The sequence below is a fragment of the Vicia villosa genome, unplaced genomic scaffold (assembly GCF_029867415.1).
Source record: "Vicia villosa cultivar HV-30 ecotype Madison, WI unplaced genomic scaffold, Vvil1.0 ctg.001698F_1_1, whole genome shotgun sequence".
Classification (NCBI taxonomy): domain Eukaryota; kingdom Viridiplantae; phylum Streptophyta; class Magnoliopsida; order Fabales; family Fabaceae; genus Vicia; species Vicia villosa.
This window is the reverse complement of record NW_026705700.1, coordinates 209,141-229,611: the sequence shown is the minus strand read 5'-3', so window position 1 is coordinate 229,611 and position 20,471 is coordinate 209,141. Positions and strand designations below refer to the sequence as shown.

Below are 20,471 nucleotides of genomic sequence, written 5' to 3'. Positions count from 1 at the left end.
GTCATCCATGACCTTGTTAGATAATGTGAACTCTTGTGTGTACGTTGGAAGTCTTTTTCTTACTACCTGGATCTTAAGAAATGCTAGTATTAGTAGTTTTTCTGTAATTTAGTGAAAGGTTAAAAGGTCATTTTATATTAGTAGTATTGGTAGTTTTTCTTACTACATGGATCCTAAGAAATGCTAGTATTCGTATATTTTAACATTATATATATATATATATATATATATATATATATATATATATATATATATATATATATATGTATGTATGTATATATGTATGTATGTATATATATATATATATATATATATATATATATATATATATATATATATATATATATATATATATATATATATATATATATATATATATATAAAATGAAATATTTATGTAATGATACAGAAATAAATCGTGGCAAGATAAATGGTTTAGAAAGCATAACATTTAACAACGGTTTTAAATAGGTGGTGATAACCAAACCGTGGCTATATCTTGAACCAATATTGTGTCGTAAACGTTAAATTGAAACCGTGGCTTTACCATATAGCCACAGTTTTGCAGTCATGGCAAATACAAACCGCGGCCTTAATCAAGCTACCTAAACCGTGGCCTAAAAAAGCCACGGTTATCAAAAAGGCGTGGTCTATACCAAAAAACCGTGGACTTTACTTTAGGCCACGGCCGCATACTCCACAGTTGGATTTCTGTGGCCAAACCGTGGCCTCAGCGTTACGCCACGGTTATTTTGCATATAGCCTCGATTTCCTGGGCGTGGCAGGAGACCTTTTTTCTTGTAGTGTATTTTATGACCGATCAGTTTTTACAATGCTGGTGGTGAGGTTTAAGAGGGAGAAAAAATGTAAAACTGCGAGAGAGGATAGTTAAAGAAAGAATAATATTTAAATTAAAAAATTATTTTTAATATATATATATATATATATATATATATATATATATATATATATATATATATATATATATATATATATATAATTTGGTGTGGCTATAGCCACACCATACCTCAACACTTGTCTGTCCCAGTCAACAGTGATGACGATGAACATGTTTAAAATTTGATATATATTTTTTTACTTTAATATTTTGTGTAAACAATATAATATTTTGTGTAAACAATGTAATATTCTGTGTAAGCAATTTAATTTTGTTATATTCTCGGTAAACAATGTAATTTATATATAAAAAACAATTATTTTTCTCTTTCGATTTTGGTCCTAAATCGAGAAGTATGTGGTGCTACTTTTGAAAATATAAAAAGTTGTTGCTAGGAATCAAACCACATACCACTTTAACTATACTTCGGTTAATCAGAAACTGATGGATAAAATGACAAGTTTTCATGACACCCTTTGTTACCTCACCTGTACCACCGAGATAATATCTCCTTCGCGTCCGACATAACATGTGTTTTTTGTAGTAGTGTTCTAACCTTTTCACTCAAGTGGAATAATATGGTAATCACTCAATCAACTCACAATAATTATTTACCATAACCTTAAAAAAAATTAAAAGTCAATCATAAATAAGATTCTGAGTACACATTATTGAGTTCTTTTAAGGTTATAATGAGGTGTATGTTAATGTGGTATATTTTTGGATAGTATGCTTCAAATTTTGAGTAAAGTACCTACTAATTTTCATTCTTCCACTTGTTTAACAATCATCCTAAACATAATATCAATTATCAATTCAAGATTTCTATAGAATAACTTTTTATGCTTTTGTTTAATAAGTCATTTTATCTTTGCTATTTTTAATTTTGGTAAACATGTTCTCTATTTTTTTTAATAAGCAAGGGATCTATTACTCAGAGCACTAGGGGTACTCATAGCCCGATTGCAAAAGATCCGGAGAAACTGGAAAAGAGAAATTCCAAACTAAATACAACTTAAGCAAAATTAGAAGTGAGATCCTTACAAAACTCATAAAAATTAGATTTGGAATGAGAAATATCTCCTAAAATAGTCAATTTCCAAGCCTTCAACTTAATTTCCCAACACAAATCCGACACATTACAAATCGCATAACAAAAATGTTCTCTTGTACCTAAAGCTCAAACTTTAAATTTTGCTAGTTTCAAGAGCAATCACCACTACAAGAAAACTGCATTTTAGCGTCGGCCAAAAGCCCTCGCTAAAAGGTCAAAAACCGACGCTAATGAGTGCTAGCGTCGGCCTAGCGTCATGGTCGGGGGAGACGCCTCAAACCTGGAAGCAAGACGTAGCGTCCATCCGACGCTAATACTAGCGTCAGCTAAATGAAACGCTAAACGGACGCTAATACACAAAGCCGACGCTAAGGTACAAATATGTTTTATGCTTAGCGTCGGCCGCTTCCAACACTATAATTACAATAACGTCGACCTTAAACGACACTAACTATCATACGTGTTCCGTAGCGTCAGTTTTTTGCGACACTAACTCATTACGTGTATTTGGGGCTTCAGCCTAAACCGACGCTACCTTATTTATTTTTCCTTCCAAATCCTGGTTGGGTAGGAACCTGCTCTAAAATTTCTCTCTTTAGGACCTACCAAAACCTATTTACCAACCTGTTTCAATCCACAATGAATTGATATATTAGCAAAATCTATTTTCAATTTCATACTTACTATTATCACATTAAAATATCAACACATGATATCAAACTTGTGTAGATCTACAATGAGTAATCAATAATGGTCAACAAATAATTGATTCTAGTATTCTTCATTACTTGAGATACACTTATGTTTAATTCTGTTTTATAAACCACAACTCTTCTACAATCAATATTTCTATAACATAGCAAAAATAATATTTACACAAAATGAATAAAAAACACAACAATAATGTTTGAAGGGTTTTGTCAACATAGTATATATTATTATGAACTCTACAAAGTATAAACGTATAAACGACAGGTAAGTACCTGTCGAAAAACCCTTCACAATTTATTCCAATTTTACACCTAATAAATGACAAATTGAACTGCTTATAATGTATTCAATTGTGCAATTGTGAAAGAGCTCTAATAGAATATAAACTAACTTATTCTAGAGAATTAGAATAGGACAAATATATTTAATTAAATAAGTGGTAGGAAATTAACCAAACTATATAGCACTATATAGCACCTTAATTAATCACGAAGAGCACTAGAACTTTGTATGGTCAAGTATAGTTTTAAGTAAATCTTCCATTAATTACTTTTAACAGACCTAAAGTATAGTTGGTAAACAAAAATATTTAATGCAATATATTCATATTAGCATCATCCTTTGACAAAGTTAGTTTGCATGTACTTAAATTAACTCGCATTAAGAACAAATGACGAAAATCATAGTAAATGCATCAAAGAGGTCACTAGCTGGAAAAAATATAATAAAAACTCTAGTACATCAATTGGTTTTGAGCTTAAGATATACTTGTATTTTTTTCATATATTTACCAACTGAGCTAAGTTGACAATGGATCTATAATGTAATCAGTTAAGATCCATAATGTGTAATCACCTTATACATTTAATTGTAAACATAATAATAATATACCTAATAGAAAGAGTGAGATTCCAACAATTTTAGGTTCCCATTGATCTCCTGCTATACCAGCAGCCCAATGTACACCAAAAAGGCTAGAAGCCCAGCAAGGTAGTTTCACAATTTCTGTTTATACTTTTATATCTTGTATCACCTGCAAAAATTAACACATATTATTGACATATAAGTATATTTATATATATCAAAAGGTTTCGGTATGGAAAAGATAAATTGTCTCATAATTTTAACGATGCTAGCACTACGTACCGGTCATGCATTCGAAGGTGACGATCACGGTCATGATGGCCTACATAACATTTATTCAAACTCCGTCATACAAAGGCTTTAAATAGTAGAAAAGTGAAACAGCTGTAAGTGCTAATCCAACTTTCAAACAATGGATGAATTTTCATGAATCATTCACACACCAATATCCCAAGCTTTCTAAAAAAAATTGCACAACTTGAAATAAAGACTACTCTTGTATCATTTTCTTGGATCAGTCTCTTGTATGTATGAAACAGAAGTCCCTAGTATACGATATAACTATTTGTGTTAATAACCCAATACATGATTACCTTACCATGCCACAAATAGAAGAATGTGGAGTCACAAATTCCAACGAATATTTATACATCACGACAAAACATGACTAACAGAAAAATGGTGGCAGTAACAATCAATCATATTAAAATAATCTAGTTTCTTACAACTACATATTGAGGTGGATCAGCAGGAGCCACTTCAAATGCCTTCTTTAGAATTTGGTTTATATAGTACCTAAGATGCAAATATAACAATACATAAGTAATTGCAAACAGGGTCCAAAGTAGTTCAAATAAAAATGTTCTCCATTAACAAGCAAACTAGTAATCACTAATTGGCAACATAAGAAAGAAAGAAACAATTGAAAGCAATGGAGTAAATAAAGAAAGAACCTAGTTTTGTGAAGGGAAATTGTTAACCTTCAAGTACATAACAGATGCGAACGATGAGGAGAATATCTCATCCTGTAATATAAGTAAAACAAAAAATTACTATCAAGCAGGTACTAATTCATAAAATATGAAATTGAAATATAAAGAGAAACTCGCAACATCTAATTTCAAAGACAAGCAAAAAACAGGATTATGAACACCCTAAAATCCAAAACTTTGATTCAACTTGATACAATCAACTTCAATAAAAAAAATCATGTAAAAATATACAAAAAAAAGCATCACAAACACACGCAGCACACTTAAATAAATCATTCGTTGAAAATATCACATTAACCCCTCAGATCACATCAAATACATGAAACCAATATAATCCAATTAATAGTTCAGAAAAATAGATCAAGAAATGAAAAATACAGAAATTAAATTAAACAACTAACAAGGATACGATCCGAGGAATTTTCAACGGTGGCCATATTCAAATCGATAACGAGATCTCGTTCTTTCTTTTGAACAAATAAAAGTTGAATCTGTGATGCTTATTCTAGAACATATATCCATTCAATCGAAAACCAAAATTAACAACACAAAACATTAAAATATAAAAAACAAAACAATCCAAAAAGAACTCAAAACAAAGACCTTGATTTGTAAAGCTTGACTATAGCACTAAGACTATTGGCAAGAGCCGTATCAGTAGAGGTTATACGATTCACAATAAGTTGATGCACAAATGCTTCATCATAGAGAACTTTGTAAGGCTCATGGAAACCGAAACAAATTGTGAAAATCGTCAAAGTCTTTTGCTGCCTACTTTGTTTCTTAATCTTCATCTGATAAATGAAAAAAATGCATATAATTAAAAAATAAAAATAAAAACCTAAATTTGCAGTTTCATATTCAATGGAAAATTAATTTCTTCTATAAACTCGAAATTCAAACTCGAAACCTAAAAGTACCTGTTCTGTTAAGGGCGCCGCTGAGTGGAGATTTGGTACGATGTAATTAATCAGTGTTTCATTCCTCGGTGTTTAGCGGTGGCCGACGACTAACTCCAACTGCTACGGCGGCAAGTTGAGTTCAAGTCGACTTCAATCCAGATTCATTCTAATAATAAGCCCCAAAAACGTATCAGAATCTGAAGATTTTAGAAACCCTAAAAGGAGTGGGAGTGAGAAAATCAATTGGAGAGAAAGGTTTTCTTTCTGGTCGTATGAAATGTCTTCCATATTTTAGGTATTTTTTGTATGAAGAAAAATAAAACAAATAAGAAAATGAAAATAATCAAAAAAATAAAAGAAAATTTTGTATAAAGAAGAATTAAATAAATTTTTTAAAATTATTTAAGAGATTTCTCAAATTTAATATAGTGTAATTAAAGTTTTAAATTTAATGTTATATAAAAGTTAAAATTATTTAAATATTTTATTGAAAGACTCTATAAATTAATTTTATTAAATAAAAGATAATAAAATAAAAATTATACTACAAATCATATTTTAAAAATTAAATATTATTTAAAATAATAATTATATAAAAAAGAATAATCTATTTTGATTTGTTTTTGAAAAGGAAAAAAGAATTTTATTTTATATTTTAATTTTGTTTTATAGAAAATAAAAAAAGGTGGGAGGGAAATGAAAGAGTGGGGGTGGGGGGAAACGAAACATAAGCGGGAAAATAAATTTTGGGAGCTAATCTAGCGTTGGAATAAGCCGTTTCTAAAATAAAATAAACATTTAATAAACAATGTAGCGTCAGTTTAGGCGGACGCTAAAACTAAAATATTAAAATTTTAAAATATTAATTAAACAAACTAGTTAGAGTCTGCTATTTATGACGCAAAGTTAACGCTAGTAGCGTCGGAGTCGGGGCCGACGCTAAAAGTTTGAAGCTAAAACACATTTTTCTTGTAGTGCACAAACTTAATCTTTTGCATTAACATTTAAAAATTAAATTTCTACCTAACTCCTCAGAGGGTGAAAAGGTTAATCTTTCAAGTCAATTTGTAACAACCCAAAAATTAGATTTATTTTATATTTGTATAATTTGTTGTTTATTATTTAACTATGAATTTGTATATAAATATATTGACTTGTGAATTATTATTAAGTGTGCAAAAACATCAAAAAAATATTATATTTTCATTTGTTATTTTAAAAATGATATTCTTTAATTTTTATTATTATTACTAATTAGATTTATTATCGTTAAAATAATTTATAAAATTAAAATATGGTATCCGTTGTAGCCATTCCATATCATGTATTACAAGTATGTATGAAATATGTTGCATATTCTATCATGCTATTGTGTGTATCATATGTACTAGATATTAAGTTGTGTTCCTTTTGTGTAGGAAATCAACTTTTAAGAAAATATACTCACACATCAATTACCCCACCAATGGACCCCAACTATAGCATATAGGTGATGCATTAATAGTCAATCCACCTATGATTAGAAGGGCAATTGAATACCCCAGGACGATGAGGAACAAATCTACTGATGAACCGAAAATCTCACATGTTCTACCAAGGAAGCTTGTAACAGTAACATGTCACAAATGTGAATATATGGGACATAACATGAGAACATGCAAAGGAAAGAGGGCAGCAGATAGGGCCATGTCAAAGGGTGGCAATAAAACCTAAAAGAATAAAACTACAAAGGGTGGCAATAAGACCAAGAAGCAAAAAAACTGCAACTGAAAAGGGAAAGAATAAGAAGTCAAAGGGTGCAACACAACCTACTCAAGAAATTGGACACTGCTCAGAAGCACCACAACCTACCCAAAAATATCATTTATGTTATGTTCAGTCTATGGCATTTATGTTTTGTCTTTGTATTTTGGTGTAATGAACTATGTTGTGTCATTTTTGGTATGTATGAACTAAGTTCCATTTTGGTACGTAACTGTCATTTTGATATGTATGAACTAAGGATTCTTTTGGTATGTAACTATCAAGATCTATGTTGTCATAAACTAAGTTTCAATGTAATGAAAACTGATGCAATATAATTGTTCAATATTACTGGCTTATTGATCAATTGTCATGAATAATGACATCATCAACAATAATAATGGCATCATCAACAATAATAATGACATCATCAACAACAATGACACTATTAACACAATGACATAAAAAACAATGATATCAATAACAATAAAGTATCATTAACAGAGTGGCATCAACCACAACAAATACGTGAACAATAAAACCAACAACAATGACTGTATTTATGATCATAAACAACATATCATCATCAACAACATAAACACAAACATAATGGAGAAACATAGAAAGCCTACTCATAGTATCATCATCAACAACATAAACAAAAACACATTGGAAAATGAAGTTTACTGTAGATGCATGGGGAAAAACGTTTATGTACCAGAAACGTGATGGATAAATAAAAAAAATTATCATATTCTTTGTCTTCCTCCTCGACGGTACGTAAGCCAAGAACGATGAAGTTGGTATCATCTTCCATTTCGACGGTATGTAAGCCTAAAACAATGAAGTAGGATGAAAAAGGTGTTGTTGGTTGAAAATTGTGTTGTTTCGTTATGGTTGAAAAACGTGGTAATATATGATTTATTTTAAAGTAATTTTATAAAAAAAAGTTCTAGGTTTTAGGCATTTAAAAATTTAAAAATATAAGCGCAACTAAGAAAGTCCTAGGTTTTAGGCATTTAAAAATTAAAATTATAAACCATGGTGACATCACTTTTATTTTTCATCTAGAAATTAATTAAAAAGACAGGCGCAACTAAAATACTGAAGAAATTACAATGCTGAAATTCAAATTTATGAAAGATTAAAAATATCATCACGGTTGTTTTAAACAAGCATGGTAATATATTAAAAAAATTTAATACAAAAATAAAACAATATTTGCATTGAATTTAGGGTGCGTTTGATTTGGTAAAAAACGAGGTATAAGACAGGACAACTTTTTTTGTACTCTATTTGATGCAAAAACTAATCATGGTACTGGACAAAAAATATAACAAGGTACTGGACAAAATCATAATTTCTTGTCCCCCACTAAACCATGGCACAACTTTTTGTCCCAAGCACTAATTATCAACAAAATATCAAAAAATTAATTTTCACTCTCTTTCTTATTATTTAATATTTTAATTCATAAATATAATATTAATATGTTATGTATAAAAAAAATGTTATAATAAAAATTATACTATTTTTATTCGGTTCATTGACATATCAAATAAAGTAGAGAAAAAAAATCTCAATTTATTATTTTTCTTCTCTTCTCATTATTTAATATTTTGATTCAAAAATATTAATAAAAAAATATTATATAAGAAATTATATTATTTTGTCTGCTGCATAAATATATTAAACAAAGTAGAGTAAAAAAATTATTTCTTCATCTTTTTTTCTCCTTATTATTTAATATTTTGATTCATAAATATTATATTTTATATATCAATAAATAATAGGGTTAAATGGCTTTCACCCCCCTGCAATAGTAGCGAGATTTGATTTTTCCCCAGTATAACAGGAGCAATCTTATTTCAATTAAAACGAATTGGTTTAGTGGTTTGGGGGTTGGTTTATATCCATGTGCTCATGGGAGACAATTTTTTTAGAATTATTAAGCATAATATTCAATAAGCAAGCCACGTCAGCCAAACAAGGAAAAAAATTTTTTACTGTTCTGTACTGTCTAGTACTGTTCTGTCCAGTACTTCATAATTTACAAATCAAACGCACCCTTAGAGATATTACCCGGTCCTTCAAAGAGCGTGATAACCGCGGCGTTGTTGTATATACTTTCTATAAATCTAGTGACCAATTCTAAAAAGGTTAAATTTAAGGACGTTTTGAGATCGAGTGCTCAATTGGGTAAATCCTATCTGAGATGCTTTTTAATATATCTATCTCTTATATGATCAAAATATACCGGATACAATCTTGTTTTATTGTTGATTTTAATCAACATTTTTTTCTTAAATTCATATTATATGCAAAGCATCCCTTGGTTGTTATTAACATGAGTAACATGACAAGAATATTATGAACCACAACAATTTTTGGTGCAGTAGGAAGATATCCCACATTCATCATCATGTTTTATAAAATATTATGAACCACAACAACAGTAATATTAAAAAAATATTAAAATTAAAATAACAATAAATTGGATATGTGAGAGTTACTCAATAGAGAAGAAATATTTTCTACTGTGTATTTTGAGAGGTATTACCAAAGACTTATTTGGACGTTGCAAAATTTAGAATACATGAAATAAAATTATGATGAAGTCATGGTTTTAAATTGCGTTCCGCAATTGCAGCCGCAATATTGCTGACGCGGTAGCCTCTGGATCCGCATCAGACAACAATTGTAATCACATGTCTGACAAAACTAATATTCGCATGAAGTACCTTCACCCATGTTTCTTCACATATTTTCATCATTACTCAACATTTGAGAGTCCAAAAACTCAATTTACATGTGATTTGTAATGTAAAATATAAACTTTAAGAGTTTTTTAATGGTGTTTTTTAAATATGTCCAAATCAAAATTCACGCCGCAATGACCGCAATGTGCATCGCAGCAACCGTTTGGCCGGGTGCAGTTAATGTGCATAGATAAAAATCTATGCACCATGCATAGATTATTATGGACCCTTGGATCAAATTCTAGATATCAATTGTTATTACTCAATACTCAATACTCACCACTCAATACTCAATACTCAATACTGGATAAAAAAAACATGATCCAATGGCTTATGTAGGCTTATGCATGGTGCATAAAGAAAATCCTTATGCATATTAGCCAAAGCCCGTTTGGCCAACATTTGAGAGTCTGTTTTAATTAACTATAAATAGATAATAAATAATAGATTTCAGGACAAAGTGCAAACAAAGTTCAAATAAAAAAGAAAAAAATTTCTTAGCTTTCTGATTAAAATGATAAGACTATATAGAAATAAAGTAAAACAGCAAAAGAGTTGAGTTCTAGCTCTAAAGATGGTTTCAACCTTTCAACTCAAAGCACAAAGATTATTTGCTCAACTGAAGAATAAAAAAATATTATAAACTATAGCACAAGAGCCTGAGAGGCATCTCAATCTTGAAGCATGGTTTTGCAAAATGTAATTAAAATAAAATTTAAAAATAAGACACAAAACAGATACAATTCAAAAAACATGCTCAAAACTAAGACATTAACCAAAAAGAAATCTAAAAAAAGAAAATGTGTGGTTCTTCTCAATGCTGGGTTTGGCTTTAATGAGTTCCAACAGGTTCTCCATGTTCTTCAGATGACCCTCAAGAAAATCAATATCATTCTCTACGCTCTTCTCATCAATCAAATTCATGGCAACAGTCATTGCATTGTTGATGTCCTCGCGTTCTTGAGCGGTCAGCTTTAAATTAACATCCTTCTTTAAAGCATTCTTCATATTATAAACACTTAAATCTAATGATTCCATTACGTCGGCCTTCCTTAAAAATTTCTCATCTTCCACTTTGTACTTCTCGGCATCTTCAATCGTTTTTTTAATATTTTTAGTAGATAAACTTTCTTTGTAGTTGGTTATAGTAATCTCATTCATATTGCCGGTGGATTTATCGGTAGCAGAAACAGTCAAAATACCATTTTCATCTATAGCAAAATATACATTGAAACTATAGCCGCGAGGTGCAGGAGGAATGTTAGAAAGTTCAAAAGAACCGAGTAGATTGTTATCACTGGCTCTAGATCTCTCACCCTCATAAACCTCAATCAAGACGCGGGATTGGTTATCTTCAACTGTTTGAAAACAACTTGTCATCGTGACGGGAATACAACTGTTCCTAGAAATCGCTACACTCATTACATCTTCTATTACTTTCATACCAAGAGACAATGGTGTAACATCACGCAACACCAAGTTTGGAACATTTCTAAAGCCTTCACTCAACAAAGCTGCCTGTACAGCTGCTCCATAAGCAACAGCCTCATCAGGGTTGATGTTCATACATAATTCCTCTCCGTTGAAAAATTCCTGCAATAGTTGTTGCACTTTGGGAATCCTAGAAGACCCGCCAACAATCACAACATCATTTATATTACTCTTATTCATCCCAGCATCCACAAGACAACTCTCAACTATTTTCATACACTCCTTGAAAAGATCTTCATTGATTTCCTCAAACTTGGCACGAGTGATAGACGAAGAAAAGTCTGTGCCTTGAAATAAGTAGTCTACCTCAATAGTGGCGGCAGTAGCAAAAGAGAGCGTCCTTTTTGCTCTTTCGCATGCAGTTCTCAACCTCCTCAACGCTTTTGGATTAACAGTAATATCAATTTTGTTCTTTCTCTTTAGTTCCTTGACAAAGTAGTCGAACCATTATCAAAATCTTCTCCTCCTAGATGACTGTTTCCGGCAGTAGCCTTAACTTGGAAGACCTTGTCTGTTATTGTTAGGATAGACACGTCGAAAGTGCCACCACCAAGATCAAAGACAAAAATATTGTTTTCACCAAGATATTTTGTTCTCTTGTTAAGGCCATATGCAAGAGCAGCAGCTGTTGGTTCATTGATTACCCTTATAACATTAAGGCCGGCGATGGCACCGGCATCTATAGTGGCTTTTCGTTGGGAATCATTGAAATAAGCCGGCACAGTGACAACAGCATTGATAACTGGGAAATCTACAAATTTTTCTGCAACTTCTCGCAACTTTGTGAGAACCATAGATAGATGATATTTCCTCAGCACAAAATTGTTTCTCTTCACCCTTGTATTTAACAATAATCATGGGTTTGTCATCGTCACCGGCAATGACCTTGAAAGGCCACAGCTTCATATCATTTTGAATAACAGATTCACTAAACTTTCTACCTATTAATCTCTTAGCATCTGCAACCACAATATAATAATTTTATATAGTTGATAATATTAGTAACATTAGATCAATTAAGTATAATAGAGAGTATAAATTTACCAAAGATGGTGTTGGTAGGGTTAGAAGCAGCTTGATAGAAAGCAGCATCACCAATGAGGGTTTGATCATCTTTGAAAGAAACAAAAGAAGGTGTAATTCTATTGCCTTGATCATTGTGAATAATCTCAACCCTATTGTGTTCGTCAAGCCATACAGCCACACAAGAATATGTTGTGCCAAGGTCTATCCCCACTGCACATCCTTCATACTTTTTTGCCATGTGAACTCAAAAACGCTGGAAGTCTAAACGGTTAATGATTGAAAATCAAAGTTCACAATAACTTGTAGTCGGTGGAATACGCTCTTGTATAACCAAAACCAAATTCAATAACTCCACCTCCTATTTCGGTATATTTGTTATACACGGAGATTTTGAAATGGTTCCGTTAGGTTCTGTTTGTTGGTGAACACTCCGTATCTAAGAATTCGCCTAGGTTTTTTATATACAACTTATAAGTGCTTTTTTTATTAGCCAAAGTCAACTTTTTGTTTTGTGGGTTTAAGTTTGTTTATCAAATTTCCATTTTATACAAACTTACATATATGTATACATGTTCCTCAAACTTTATTTCTATAGTCAAGGTTAGGCACATATGAAATGAATTTTTTTTTTTTTTTTTTTTTTTAATCAAGATTTTCATAAATAGAACAAAGAGTTCTAACACCGATCACGATTACAAAAGGCGGAGTATGAAACAAAAACTCCGAAGAAAATTACACACCAAATACTACCTATGACAAATACAATAAAGGATTATTGATAAACTCATAGAAATTGTAGTTGGTTCGGGTAATTTTCCCAATGAAAGACCATCTCCAAATAAGCTCTTTGATGCTCCAAATGATATCGGAAACATTCCAAGTATCATTCCGAAAAATTATTCCGTTCCTCACCTTCCATATAGCCCAACAAATAGCTAGCCAAAAAATACCTTCCCTATCCCGCTTCACTTTCCTCTTTTTACAAAAGGAGTACCAAGAGTAGAAACTACTCCAAACATCCACAAAGACATAGTCGGTAAAACCAATCCACAAAGCCAATTCTTTCCAAACCAAACTAGTATACCGGCAAGAAAATAAAATGTGAGACAAAGACTCCTCCTCCCTTTCGCAAAAACTACAAACATTCGGGGAAGAAATAGTAATTCCTCTACCAATGAGTAAGTCCCTAGTCGGTAGCCTATCAAGCAAGACCCTCCATCCGAAAAACTTGATTTTAATAGGAATCACCAATTTCCAAATGAGAGAAAAAACTTTAGCAAGGAAAAGATCCGGTCCACGCGGAAGATGAAAGAAATTGAACAAATTGTAACAACTACGTACCGTGAACACGTTATCCATCTCCGCTAACCACACGACGCCGTCCCGAGCAACCGGAATCGGCTGCACATGCTGAATCGCAGCCAGCAGGCGCTGGACCATGCTGTCCGCCTCTGTGCTGCCAGCAACCTCCAAACCAAACCGGTCCCAATTCCACCCATTTGAACTCCATCCTCCCATCCCCGCCACCGCCACGAATTTCAAGCTTGAGCAAGTGTAAATCTCCGGGAACATCTCCCTCAAACTCTTCTCCTCCAACCACTTAGAGTGCCAAAAAGAAACATTAAATCCATCACCTAAAACAAACTTACAATTATCCATAAAAGGGTCCTCCACATAAGAATTGCTTAAAGAAAGAATATCCGCCCACCAAATAGATTTCGAGTCTTTCCCGTTAGAAGAACAAACGCCCGAAGCCATTTTAATATTGATATCGCCATATCTTGCTTTCAATGTCTTATACCAAAGAGCATCCGAACCCGAAAAAATCCGCCACCTCCATTTATTTAAAAGAGCTATGTTGAAATCTTTTATCCTTCGGATGCCGAGACCACCTTTCTCTACCGGTAGGCAAATAGTCTTCCAATCGACCCAATGAACTTTCTTTTCCTCCCCCACACCTCCCCAAAGAAAATTTCTTTCCAACTTAGTAATTCCGTTTTGAACCTTCTTAGGAATTTTGTAAAAAGACATCCAAAAAATGGATAAGCTACAAAGGACCGATTTTAGAAGCGTTAATCTACCTCCGAAAGAAAGATTCCTATTTTTCCAATCCGAAAGCCTCTTTTTAATTTTATCCAAGATAAAATTCCAAGAAGATATCCTTCTAGGGTTGATGCCGATCGGAATGCCAAGGAATGAGAAAGAGCTATCTTCTCTACCACAAGATAAAAAGATAGAGGCACATTCCATGAAAGATTCACCAATATTCACCCCTATGATTTTACTTTTGTGAAAGTTGATACCAAGACCCGACACAAGTTCAAAACCCCTTAGAATCGCCTTAATAGCCCAAACTTGCTTCCAACTTCCCTCACCGATCAAAAGAGTGTCGTCCGCAAATTGAAGTAACTCCACACTACACTTACTTCTCACATTAAACCCAACATATTCTCCCAATTCCACCGCCTTCCTAACCATCCCCCTCAAACCTTCCGCTACAATCACAAAAAGGAAAGGAGATAGAGGATCCCCTTGTCTCAATCCTTTCTTCACAACAAATTCGGCCGTAGGACTTCCGTTGACAAGGACCGACATCTTGCTCTCAAAAATCAAAGCCTCCATCCACTTTTGCCATTTAACACCGAATCCCATTTTTCTAAGCATAAATCTTAGAAAGTCCCAACTTACATTATCGTAAGCTTTCTCGAAATCTACTTTGAAAAGAAGACACCCTTTACCATCCTTCCTAGCCAAATCAATAACCTCATTAGCCACTAGTACCCCATCCAATAATTGTCTTCCCGGAACGAAGGCACTTTGGCATTCGGACACCACCGAGCTAAGCACTTTCTTCAACCTCGAAGCTAGAATTTTGGAGATGACTTTGTAAATACATCCGACAAGGCAAATGGGTCTATACTCGTTAAGACCCAAAGGATTAGAGTTTTTGGGAATGAGAGTAAGAAAAGATGAAGTAATCGCCTTGGATAGGAAAGCCTCCCTATAAAAACAAGATAAACAATTAAGAAAATCCGCTTTCATAAAATGCCAACAATTCTTTATGAACATAAAGGAATACCCATCCGGGCCCGGGCTTCTAGCTCCATCACAACTCCAAATAGCCTCCTTAATCTCTTCTTCCGAAAAGGGAATTTCAAGGCTATCCTTCTCCACCCGATTAAGCCTCTCAAAAGCAATACCCTCCAAAGTAGGTCTTCTTCCCCCCGCCTCAATAAATTTCTCCTCAAAGAACAACTTAGTCTCCTCCTTAACCTCCTCCACCGATTCCACCACTCCTCTATCGGTAACAATGGTTCCAATATAATTACGGATTCTCCTTGATTTCATAACATTATGAAAAAATCTACTATTGCAATCACCGTCGTTCAACCATTTTAATCTCGACTTTTGAATCAACATATTCTCCTTAATTTTAAGGTTTACCCAAAAGTCACTTTGGGCTCTACGTTTACTCCTCAAAACATCCTCTCCCACACAAGCCTCCCCTCTATCCGCCTCATCCACCATCTCATCTCCCTCATTCATACCTCGAACCCCTTCCTCCACCGCCAAGTCAAATTTACCAAACACTTTCATATTCCACCATTTGAGGCTTTCTTTAAGAATTTTTAATTTCTCTTTAAGAACGTAATCTCCTCTCCCCACCACCACAATCTCATTCCAAGACTTCTCCACAAACGGTAAAAAATTCTTATCCGTGAACCACTCCCCATTAACCTTAAAAGGTTTTGGGCCCCAATTAGATTTATTACCAATTAACCAAATCGGGCAATGATCCGACACATCCCTATCGCCCACCAATTGACCAACAATACCCCATTTACTCACAATATTATCCGCCACAAGGAATCTATCAATTCTACTTCTCGCCTTCCCATCACCTCCGAACCATGTGAACTTCTTACCTTTACTAGGAACATCGATCAAATTGCTCAAGTTAATGAATTCCGAAAAATCCCTCGCTTCTCTTTCTCTATATCTCCCAGAACCTCCCTTCCTTTCATTAGCATTTTTAATGGCATTAAAATCTCCCCCTATCACCCACTCTCCATCTGTGAATCTAGATTTTAAATCAAGCAACTTCCTCCATAACACCCTTTTCTCCCCACTATTGCACGAAGAGTAAACATTGACAACATAGAACAATTCCTCCTTCCACACAATTTTTAGACCCAACACACCATCCCCACCGAAACTACATAAAACTTTTATACTATCAGAATTCCACAACGAGACTAATCCCCCAGAAGCACCTACAGACGGCAAGAAAGAATAACCAATGTCCTGTCTCCTCCAAAAACTATAAGCTATTCTATCAGAAACAGTGGCCAGTTTTGATTCTTGGATAAGAAAGATATCAGGATTACCTTTCGAAATCAAGTGATGAATCCTCCTCCTCTTGGCACTACTTCCTCCACCTCTGATGTTTAGAGAACCTATAATCATTGAACCAGATTGACAGAACCCTTCTTTCCCAAATTTCTGAGACGTGTAACCGTTTCCATATCGTCGAGCTTCTCCACCAGATCTGAGACATTGATTCCCGAATTCACACCCAGGTCTGAAATGATCCTCCATAATTTCTTCCCGACATTAGAATCTAAGTTGCTTTTGATTCTCCTATTTCCCCTAATTATGTCTGATTCTTCTGGTTGGTCTCCATAACACACAGCAGAAAAAACAGTATCTCCTGGATCTCTCGGGGCATGAACCGCTTTAAGGGAGGAAGAGATTGGGTCTGATGCTGACTCCAAAGGCCCAACAGCTCTTTTCCGCCCTTTGACCATATTAAAGCGAGTGGACTTGGGCCTCCCCTTAGAAACATGTTTCGGCCCAAAAGATTTTACAACATCTTTTAATTTCACTTTTTTATGACCTTTTCTCCTTTTTAAACTAGGGGGTCCCACCTCCTGATTAAAAACGCCCAAGCCGCCTCTACCTATGCTACCTGAGGTAACGTATACTCCATCTCCCTCTGACTCCTTCACCACACTACTCTCATCTCCACACGTGTTTCCTTTTAGGGCCTCCACCGCTTGGTCAAAAGAGGATGAGACAAAAGAGACATCCTTTTTGTCAGATGCAGCAGATGCCAGCAAATCTTCCAAAACTTTTTCTTTGCCCACCGAATAAAAGGATTCCTCCATCAAAGCAATGTTATCAGGCGACAGCTCCGGTGGGATCTTGGGATGACCCGGAGCTTCTACATCAGATTGAAACAACCTTTCAGATCCACCTTCATCTCCACTTCTACCCATGGACACCTCCTCCGAGACAGAATCTTCAGATTCCGAGAAGGCCTTAACACAAGGCGAAGAAACAGTGGAAACCAAACTTTCCTCCTTCAAAATCAAATGGAACAACACACCATCTATTCTCGCCGGAACAACCTCCGCCACCTTTTTTTCACGGTGAATACGAACCATCACCCTCGCAACACCAAGATTGGATCTTTTAGAGAAGTCATCATCAGAGCATACATATTTTCCAAAAGAATTGGCCAATGATTCAAAGAAATCAACCGTCCACGCATGACAAGGAACGCCGATGATGCGTATCCAAGCTACCCTCTCTTCATCCACGTCCTTCTCCCTCCAAGGTCAAATAGAACTAAACCATTGCTTCCACCACGATTCTGCTTCACAGATTAAATCGCACAGTTCACCTTCCTCCGATTCCTCCAAGAGACAAAGATTCGCCCCCATAGGTGTGACCTTAATGGCAAAGTATCCCTCAGAAAAGAAACGATCCTGGATGAGGAAAGTTGACCCAGGATTGTGCACAACACCCACATAGGCTTTCCTCAAAGCGTCCTTCACCTTCTCGTCAGATTGGAACACAACCTCCTCCACCGTACCACCCCCCTTGCTTCCTCCACTAACCGCCTCAACAAAGGAGCGAGAACCGAATCCTAGACCACCCTTCCCAGTACCAGATGAACACCCTATCTGCTTAGGAACAGACGAAGACAAGTTCCGCCGCGAGACCTGATGATTCTCTCCTCCAACCCCCTCCTTCTTACGAGCAAACCTAGGGATGTTTGCATGAATCTTCACCCCATCGATCACAATCGCGTCCAGCTTCAAAGCAAGCACCCTCAGATCGTTCTCCCCCCTGAATCTCCCAAACCCAAACCTCTTCCCCCACACATTCTTCTTTGGTGAGATGACCACCTCCAAGACATTGCCAACACACCCGAAAAGTTTAAAAAGATCCTCAGCAGTGGTTCTTTCAGGAAAATGAGAGCAATAGATTGAATCCGCATCCCTTAAAACCTCCCCTTTACCTCTAGGGCTGAAGGGAAAAACATCCCACCTGGTTTTAAAGTTCCTGAAGATCTTCCTAGCCGCCGGTTTCCACTCCCTCTCCGCTCCTCTCTCCGCTCCTCTCTCTCCTCCTCTCTCCATAACCGCCCAGGAAATTTAAAGTAACATGAAATGAATTCTTAAGGCCTATATCTTAGTGGGGTTTAATGAATTATTTTCTGCTCGTTTTGATTTTGGATAACTACTTAAAAAAAATTTAAATTTGATTCGATTTAATTTCATATCTGTTTTTAAATATCTAAATTACAATGCAAGTTATAGTTTGATTCTCAATCTGATCTGAGCAGTTTTCATAAAAAAAAAATTCAAACATATTTATTAATATTTAGTTTTTTTGTAATTTTTTATTTTTTTAAATTAATTTATATATATTTTTATTTAAATTGGTTTAGATTTCAACATCTCTCAATATAGTGATAATCAAACATTGAAAATAGAAAACTGAGTACAAGATGGATGACATAATAGACATTTAAATTTATATAATTAAAATGATTTGTAGTAATTTAGAGTAACATACTAATTCAAAAATTGATTAAAAAATTTCTAATTTAAGAAAAATACTATATTTTATCATGAAGCAATAATTTGTAGTAATTTAGAGTAACATACTAATTCAAAAATTGATTAAAAAATTTCTAATTTAAGAAAAATACTATATTTTATCATGAAGCAAACCATGTCTAACATATTTATGCAATTAGTTAAGGGCATAAGCGAATTAGAAAAAATCAATGAAACTGATAATCTAAATTAAACCAAACTGAAATAAAATTGTTTGTTTTTTTATTCTAAAACAAATCAAAATCAATGAAAACTGATGTAGTTTGGTTCGATTCTCGTTTTTAGTATTCTAGTCTTGTTACAAAATAGTTTTGATGCGTACATGTTTGTGGTGTGAAACATGTTAATTGATGTGTGGTTTGATGTGCTCTATTTGTTAAGCTTTTAAGATCTCTTCCCAACATTCTAATGCCAAATTTAAACTTTATATTTGATAGTGAACTTATTTCATGATGTAATAAAAATTTTATCAATTTTTCGTATGGATTAAGAGAAATTTGTAATATATTTAGAAAAATAAAGTATGAAATAAATTAAATAAAATGTATTATTTTAAAAAATATTAGCATAAAATACAGTGAAAAACGCGACGGTGGATAATACACTGATAAATATAATGTTTGAAAAAACAATTGTAAACCAGTCAAATGAAGCAAATCAGTTAGTTTGGTTCAGTTCTACTTTGAAAATAAGTTAAAAACCAAACCAAGCCAACCTATAAAGATATCATTGGATCGGACTTTTTTGACCTAAAAACGATCAAAACCGAATTGATTACACCCCTAAAATCAGTGGTTTATCCGGTAATGTAAATCATTGAAAAAATATAATAATCTATATAATCTATAACAATATACAAAGATGTTACCTTGGATTTTGAAGTGTTTTTAATCTTTATTTAAGTGTAAAAGTTGTATTTTTTTTTAAATAGTGTTGTTCTTGGTATACTCTTGGCTAGGTCTTTAAGAACCCCTTCTCTTCTCTTGTTTAAAACATCAGGAGTCATCTTTTCTCTCTGTTTTCTAAAAACTCTTTTTATCTCCTCACCACCCGAGAGATAACCTCTCAAACTAAATTGGGTATGGAGAACTAGTTAGTTGTTATCGTTGAAAGTCGTGCT

General features: G+C 33.8%; 1 long non-coding RNA gene and 1 pseudogene across 1 annotated transcript; both read right to left on the bottom strand.

Moving 5' to 3' along the window:
* LOC131636328 (heat shock 70 kDa protein 18-like) overlaps positions 1-12,678 on the bottom strand; it is an 86,641-nt pseudogene extending 73,963 nt beyond the window's left edge.
* Positions 3,088-5,697, bottom strand: LOC131636321 (uncharacterized). The gene is made up of 6 exons (XR_009294045.1): positions 5,440-5,697; positions 5,123-5,313; positions 4,481-4,552; positions 4,253-4,322; positions 3,810-3,849; positions 3,088-3,696 (listed from the first exon to the last, which is right to left on the bottom strand). It is a non-coding gene; the product is annotated as an uncharacterized LOC131636321 (long non-coding RNA).
* Positions 12,679-20,471: the final 7,793 nt, after the last annotated feature.